This window comes from Paramisgurnus dabryanus, chromosome 24 (genome assembly GCF_030506205.2).
Source record: "Paramisgurnus dabryanus chromosome 24, PD_genome_1.1, whole genome shotgun sequence".
Lineage (NCBI taxonomy): Eukaryota > Metazoa > Chordata > Actinopteri > Cypriniformes > Cobitidae > Paramisgurnus > Paramisgurnus dabryanus.
The window spans coordinates 7,997,444-8,004,849 of record NC_133360.1 but is presented as its reverse complement, the minus strand read 5'-3'; the positions used below and the strand labels follow the sequence as shown (position 1 = coordinate 8,004,849).

At 36.8% G+C, this 7,406-nt stretch overlaps 1 long non-coding RNA gene across 1 annotated transcript in view; it reads right to left on the bottom strand.

Annotated features, from left to right (window-relative positions):
- Positions 1 to 544: 544 nt before the first annotated feature.
- Positions 545 to 7,406, bottom strand: part of LOC135721464 (uncharacterized) — a 19,321-nt gene continuing 12,459 nt past the window's right edge. The window contains exon 4 of the long non-coding RNA XR_010521497.2: positions 545 to 732. This is a non-coding gene — a long non-coding RNA (uncharacterized lncRNA). The remainder of the gene's footprint in view (positions 733 to 7,406) is intronic.

Here is a 7,406-nt window from a genome sequence, read left to right as displayed (position 1 = left end):
AGTGCCCTATCTGTCCCTGAATGACCTGTCGTTCCTTCAGTGACCTGTCTATTAGTGACCTGTCTGTCTCTTAGTTGTCTGTATGTCTCTCAGTGGTCTGTCTGTCTCTTTGTGACCTGTCTGTATCTCAGTGACCTGTTTGTTAGTGGCCTGTCTGTCTCTTAGTGATCTGTCTGTCTCCCAGTGGCCAGCCTGTCTCTCAGTAAGCTGTCTGTCCATGACCTGTCTGTCTCTTGCTGGCCTGTCTGTATCTCAGTAACCTGTATGTCTCTTAGTGATCTGTCTGTCTCTCTGTGGCCTGTCGGTCTCTTAGTGGCTTGTCTGTCTCTCAGTGGTCTGTCTGTCTCAATGGTCTGCCTTTTTGTCAATGGCATGTCTGTCTCTCAGTGGCCTGTTTGTCTCCTTGTAACCGGTCTGTCTGTTAGCGACCTGTCTGTTGCTCAATGGCCTCCGTTTCTCACTGACCTGTCTGTCTCTCAACACTTCACTTTCTTTTGATCCTCAGATCATCCCTCTATCTCCACTCATCCCTGACTGGATTCCCACTCTGTTGAGAAGCTCAACGGCTTTTTCACAGCTGTGCTGATGGAAAGATGTGTGTGTGGGGGATTTTTCTGGGACTCACTTGGAGTCGCTCATCGGTGTGTAAACAGATCTGACAGCGGTCCAGTACGTTCGCTGCTTAAAGCCGTGGCTGTGTGTTTACAGGAGGGATGTAGGAACAATCTGCACCTTTGGGAAGACAGATTACAAAGCTTATCAGCTTTCCTCATGAATATTTATTATGGACATTACTGTGCAGTCAATAACTGTAAAACATTTAGTATAATTAGGAACAGTTAAAAAAACATTATAATACGCTTAATAGTTACAATTAAATAAATAGTAGTAAAAAAAGTTTATTGCTACTGGTCGATAGATGTTTCTGTTTGTTGTTTATATGTTCTTGATAGAAGTCACAAGCAAAACAAAATTAAAATCATTATCACCCTAAAAGCTGTAAAACAGCATTTTAATAATTACATTTATCATTATATTATGTGTATTTAAGAGGCAGGGGTGGGAATAATGTTAGTTTCTGACCAAGAAATCAATATGTTCAAATAGCCTAGCCTAGCGTGTATATAATCCATGAACACATATGGAAAAGTTAGTCACGTTTAGCTTTTCCAAGTTTGATTTCTGGACTCAATTTCCTAGAAGTAGGGCGTTACTGTAAACAGCGCTATATGACTGTATCTTATACAGGGACTGTGGCACACAAATACTCAAGGACAGATATCAGGTTTAAGCAAAACAGCCAACAGAGTTATAAACAGAATTGATGTTACTGGAACCCCATTGGTCCTAGAGAGCATGGACAGCGCATGCAGTGCATGTGTGTGTTTGTATTTTTGGGTGTTTGTCCCGTTTGAGTTCATGTTATGTTGGTCTTTTCGCAGGACTTGATGTCCTTTTATCCCACACAGCATCTGATATATGGAAATACATGTAAAACACAAACACTTACTGTATACATTACACAGATTTGTCCCATTTAAATATAGGTGAAATATATAGAAGCAGAGAACATGACGAATGATGACCTGAATGAAGCTGAGCCTTATGGATGTGATGTAGGTGGTTGTTAGTTTACTGGTTTAATATGACAAAAACATCTCTCATCTGAGTTCCAATGTGTGTATATGTGAGGTGTATAATAAACATTCACGTCTGTTTCTGTTGAAGAAACACTTGCAATTTACAGCAATTATTGGCTAATTATAATTTAGACTGTGCACATAGGTGCCATTCTGCTAGTAACCAATAAAAATTGGTTCCTTGGTGACCAGAGTGTGATGCTAACACTCGTTTGCTGTTTGGTTCACTTTCCATTCTCTTGAGGGTAAAATCTTCAAGAAGAGAATACAAATTATGAGAAATATTTCAGTTTTCCAGGAAGACTAGTAATTGGAACATGTTGATGTTGTTTTGATGTTTACTAAGAGAGTTTTTGTTTATTTATAACTGTTAAAGGAAAATAAGTATATTTATATTTTAAATTTAAAAGTTATAGAAGCATGCAGTGTAAATGTGGTTGTTTACTAAACACTTGTTTGTTAAACATTGTTTTTGTTAAAAGTTGCTGGTTAAGCATTGTTGTTTGTTAAACACAGTTGTTTGTTAAATGCTGTTGTCCGTCAAACAATGTTGTTCGTCAAACACTGTTGTTCGTCAAACACTGTTGCTCGTTAACAGCTGTTGCTTGTTAACAGCTGTTGCTCGTTAATTATTGTTGTTCGTCAAACGTTGTTGTTTGTCAAACACTGTTGTTCATTAATTGTTGTTGTTCGTCAAACGCTGTTGTTCGTCAAACACTGTTGCTCATTAATCGTTGTTGTTCGTCAAATGTTGTTGCTCGTTAAACACTGTTGCTCATTAATCGTTGTTGTTCGTCAAATGTTGTTGCTCGTTAAACGCTGTTGCTCATTAATCGTTGTTGTCCGTCAAACAGTGTTGCTCGTTAACCACTGTTGCTCATTAACTGCTGTTGTTTATTTATCATTGTTGTTCATCAAATGTTGTTGTTCATTAAACGCCGTTGTTTGTTTAACACTGTTGTTCGTTAAACACTGTTGTTCATTAACCGTTGTTGTTTGTCAAATGGCTTGTTCATCAAATGGTCTTGTTAGTTACAGCTGTTGCTCATTAACAGCTGTTGTTTGTCAATCCTTGTTCGTGAAACACTGTTGCTCGTGAAACGCTGTTGCTCGTCAAACGCTGTTGCTCGTCAATCGCTGTTGCTCATTAAATGTTTTGTTGTTTGTCAAACGTTGTTGTTCGTCAAATGCTGTTGCTTATTAAATGTTGTTGTTTGTCAAATGTTGTTGTTTGTCAAACGTTGTTGTTTGTCAAACGTTGTTGTTTGTCAAACGTTGTTGTTCGTCAAATGTTGTTGTTCGTCAAACGTTGTTATTCGTCAAACGTTGTTATTCGTCAAACGTTGTTATTCGTCAAACGTTGTTTTATAAAATGTTGTTGTTCGTTAAATGGTGTTGCTCATTAACTGCTGTTACTCAGTAACCGCTGTTGTTCATTAACCGTTGTTGTTCATCAAACATTGTTGCTCGCCAAACGTTGTTGTTTGTTAATCGTTGTTGTTTGTCAAACGTTGTTTGTTAAATGCTGTTGTTCGTTAAATTTTGTTGTTCATTAAACGTTGTTGTTCATTAAATGTTGTTAATGGTTATATGTTGTTTGTTAAATGTTGTTATTTGTTAAACTACTGGTTAATGGTTATATGTTGTTTGTTAAATGTTGTTATTTGTTAAACTACTGTTTGTTAAACACTTGTTTGTTGTTTGCTAAATGTTGTTTGTTATACATAGTTGTTATCCAAAAGTTGTTTCGTAAAAACTACTGTTTGTTTAATGTCAATTTGTTTTAAATGTTGTGTAACATCAAATATGTTGTTGTTTGTTAAGCTCTGTTGTTTGGTAATTGTTCATTAAACATTACTGTTCTAAAAACAAGTTGCTGTTTGTGTCTTACCTAACAATTGTTGTTGTATTCAGTATAGACAGGATAACAGGTTCATGTGTTATTTTTGTATACTGCTTAGAGATGTTTGTGGTACAACATTGCAGACATTGTTGAATTGACATCCAAGCTTGAACTATGTCTACAACTTTTAATTTCATGTGTCTTTTAAAGGAACCAGAATGAGCAATGTCCCTCATATTTTAAAGAGTGCAACAGGTGGCTCTGAAAAACTACAGCAGACAATGAAATGAAGTCTGAAAGGGGTGTGTTTTGCTCATTCTAATGTGGCTTTTGGCTTGGCTATCGTTTTATTGGCTTGCAAATGTTTCCTAATCTGAGTGCTAGGAATACAGAATTGTGGTTCTCAGTTTACAGGGCTAAATATAGGCTTCTGACAGACTGCTGACGCTGCGCGAGTCGGCACGCGCTAACCGAGTGATCATCTAGGGACGACATGCATATCAATGTTATCAGCTGTACAGACAGAAACGTGGCTAGTGAGTGGCAGGTTAAAGAGTCCAGGATCAGTGTTAGCATACAGGATGATATAAAAGATCTTACGTTTTATATAATTCGTCATGAATTAATTAACAAATGGGTATTTTAACGTTTTCCATCAAGTTGGAACTGTTGTTAAACACTCAAATGAAAGACTTTATTGTTTTAGTATATATTTATATACACTGTAGATTTGTTTCGACTGACTTTATGCATCTGGATTGTATGTCACATGCATTAAACATTACATATTTTCCTTTCGTGGATCGACACAAGCTGCAGATATTTTAGGCATCAAGCATTTCCCCTGGATTACACCTTTTGATCATTTACATACTGTAAAACCGTCTTTCTGAACGTGCCTGAACTTGTTGACATCTCAGCCTGTTTTGGTTTTCCCATGTTTCAAAAATATGCCGGTGTTTCGAGATCACTTCACGTCAGCGTTTCTAGTGACAACACGTTTGGTTCTCCTACTAAAAATGTGAGAAGTGATGTCATCGTTTGCAGACAGAAATGGAAAACAAATAGTGGTGAAGTAGAGGTAGATAAATAGGGGAGGGCGGGGCGATTTACTCCAGGGAATATTTCTTAGGATTAGCTTGGCCTTATTTTACATGTATAATGGGCGTTTCACACGGTACGCGGTAAGCGGCAAAATCGCCGCGCGGCTTCAGCTTTTCTCTTGTATTGGAAGCGTTTTGTACAGCATTTAGTGCAAATATGTTTATCTTGAAAGGCGCCTATCATGAAGTACCATGTCCGGAGAAGGAACAGAATTTTGGGTGCACGAGCCAAATCCGCTTCACCTCTGTAACCGCCCCCGTTTTGCCGCTTTCCGCACGTCTCCCATTGAAAAAGAACTAAACACTCGCGGTTGCCACTTACCGTGTGAAACGGCCTTAAGAGCACTTTTGCACCTGGTTTTAAGATGCGTTTTGGTTAATCGGATCACAAGTGTACGAGAGATCCGTCTCTTTTGTCCATCTTCAACCGCTTCTGCCCTTGCTAAATCGCGAGTGGGAGAAATTACGGGTTTAAATTGACACGCACTAATATGTTACAGTACTGCTGCTTGTATTGTTAGTAAACATGATGCACAACGTTTTGTACATTTATATGTAAAAGCTTTCTCTGATATTTCAGTGCAATTGAAGAAATAGGCTTGCGCAACATTTGATTTGTACCATTTTGGAATCCATTCAGCCGATCTCCGGGTCTGGCGGTACCACTTTTACCATAGCTTAGCATAATCCATTGAATCTGATTAGACCAGTATATGAGAGTATAGTTCTTAGCCATATCGACCAAATTTATTTCTACTTTTAATTTAAATTTTCTGTCAGTCTTAGTACACGATGTAACTACCGAAGAGTTAAGTTTTAAATAGGAAAAATATCGAAACTCTTTGGTTATTTTTGAGCGCAATGCTAATGGTATAATCAGATTCAATGGATTGTGCTAAGCTATGCTAAAAGTGGTACCGCCAGACCCGGAGATCGGCTGAATGGATTCCAAAACGGTAAAAATCAAATGTTCAACTCGAGGGGAGCTGGAAAATGAGCATATTTTCAAAAAAAGTGGAGTGTCCCTTTAAGAACACAATTTAAGGAGGTCTAGCAAAAATATTCCCAAAAGCTATGCTAATAAGTGAAAACAGCAATTTAAGTAACGGTCAGAGATTTGACCCTAGCGTAGATACTGAAATCAAGCCTTTTCCGAGCCTTGTCTTTAAAAATTTCATAGCAAAGGACTAGATAAGTGTGTGTTTGTATCGTGCCTCTGTTTGGTTCAGGTTTCACCGTCCAGCTTCTCGTGTTGCTGGGTGACCTTGACTTTGCAAATTTGGTCCTCCAAAAGCAACCACGTCAATTCTTTATTAAAACTTTCCTTAGTTAATTATGGCTTAAACAAACAGCTCAGACAAATATCTGTCACTATATTCATGTCGTTTCTCATGCACTGTTAAAAAAAACATTCAACAGCCCGTGGTATAAACTAATATTAAACCAAGTAAATTAAAATCTTTCAGTGGGCCGGATAATGTTATATTTTTGACATAAGACGTGGGCCACAGAGAGGGGAGGGAGGGCTGCAAATGGGCCGGAAGTTTGAGACCACTGGTTTACATAGTTTGAAAAAAACAAAAAAGAAACCAATTTTGCATAATGATCCATTTGAATCATGAATCAATTGAATCATTACGGATAATCAGTACACTGTAAAAAATTTGCTTTAATAATGCAGCTCGTTGCCAGTAACTTATAGAAGATAAAGACTTGTTAATGTTTAATGTTCACTTATCTTTAAACAAACTGTTGCCAGTAAATAACAAATTTTAAAATCAACCAGCTGCCAGTAATACTGTCATTTCTACAGAATTTTTTTAAAGTGTATGAAAACAAAGCATGTTTCTGTGTTTGTTTGTGTAACGTTGCCTATGTTATTGTTTTTATGGTATGCATGTGTGCTTAAAATACAGCAGACTCAGCAGTCTAGAAAGGCAAGGTAACACACAGTTCATGTACACACAGAGACATTTGCATGAACACACGAGTGTAATGGAAATGAGTGTAAGGTAGGAGACAGGTGTTCAGTGACCACAGATCTGTCAGAGGTGTCAGAACACCCCAAAGGGGGAATAAATAAATAAATAATTTATATATAATTTATATTTTTATTTAAATTTATTTTAGTATATTTTATTTATTTATCTATTTTAAAATAACCCCCAAAAGCGGAATAATTAATATATATATATATATTTTAGTTTTGTGAAATATATATATATATATATATATATATATATATATATATATATATATATATATATATATATATATATATATATATATATATATATATATATATATATATATATATATATATTTCACAAAACTAAAATACAAGTTTGTTGGTTGCAAGAAACCAGATTAATATTATAAAGTAATCCATCCATAACGGTGTATAATATGACTCCTTTAAAGGCTTAACACTTGTCGTCAAGGGTGTAACAGATTTTACCGCTTTATTTTTTTCTCGACATAAAGATTAATCGTACACAGAAACACATGAAGTGGTCTTTACACTTGTGTGGTAGGAAACGGTGAGGTAATGTAAATGAGTCACAGGAATTACGGGTAGGAATTGCGGTGGATTTTTTTCCTTCCTGCACTCGAGAGGGGAAACCACAACTAAGAGCAAAGCTCGAACGGCTCGTAGGTGACGAAATGTTGAATCATTATTGTTTATGGTCCCGTCTTTAACCTTTGACCTACGGCAGTCATTGAACTGGTCTGGAGTCAGTGTAACACATTAATGAATATTGACAGCGTGCCACTGCTTGATGGATCAAAACAGTTTAAACATACAGCTACACACGTGAA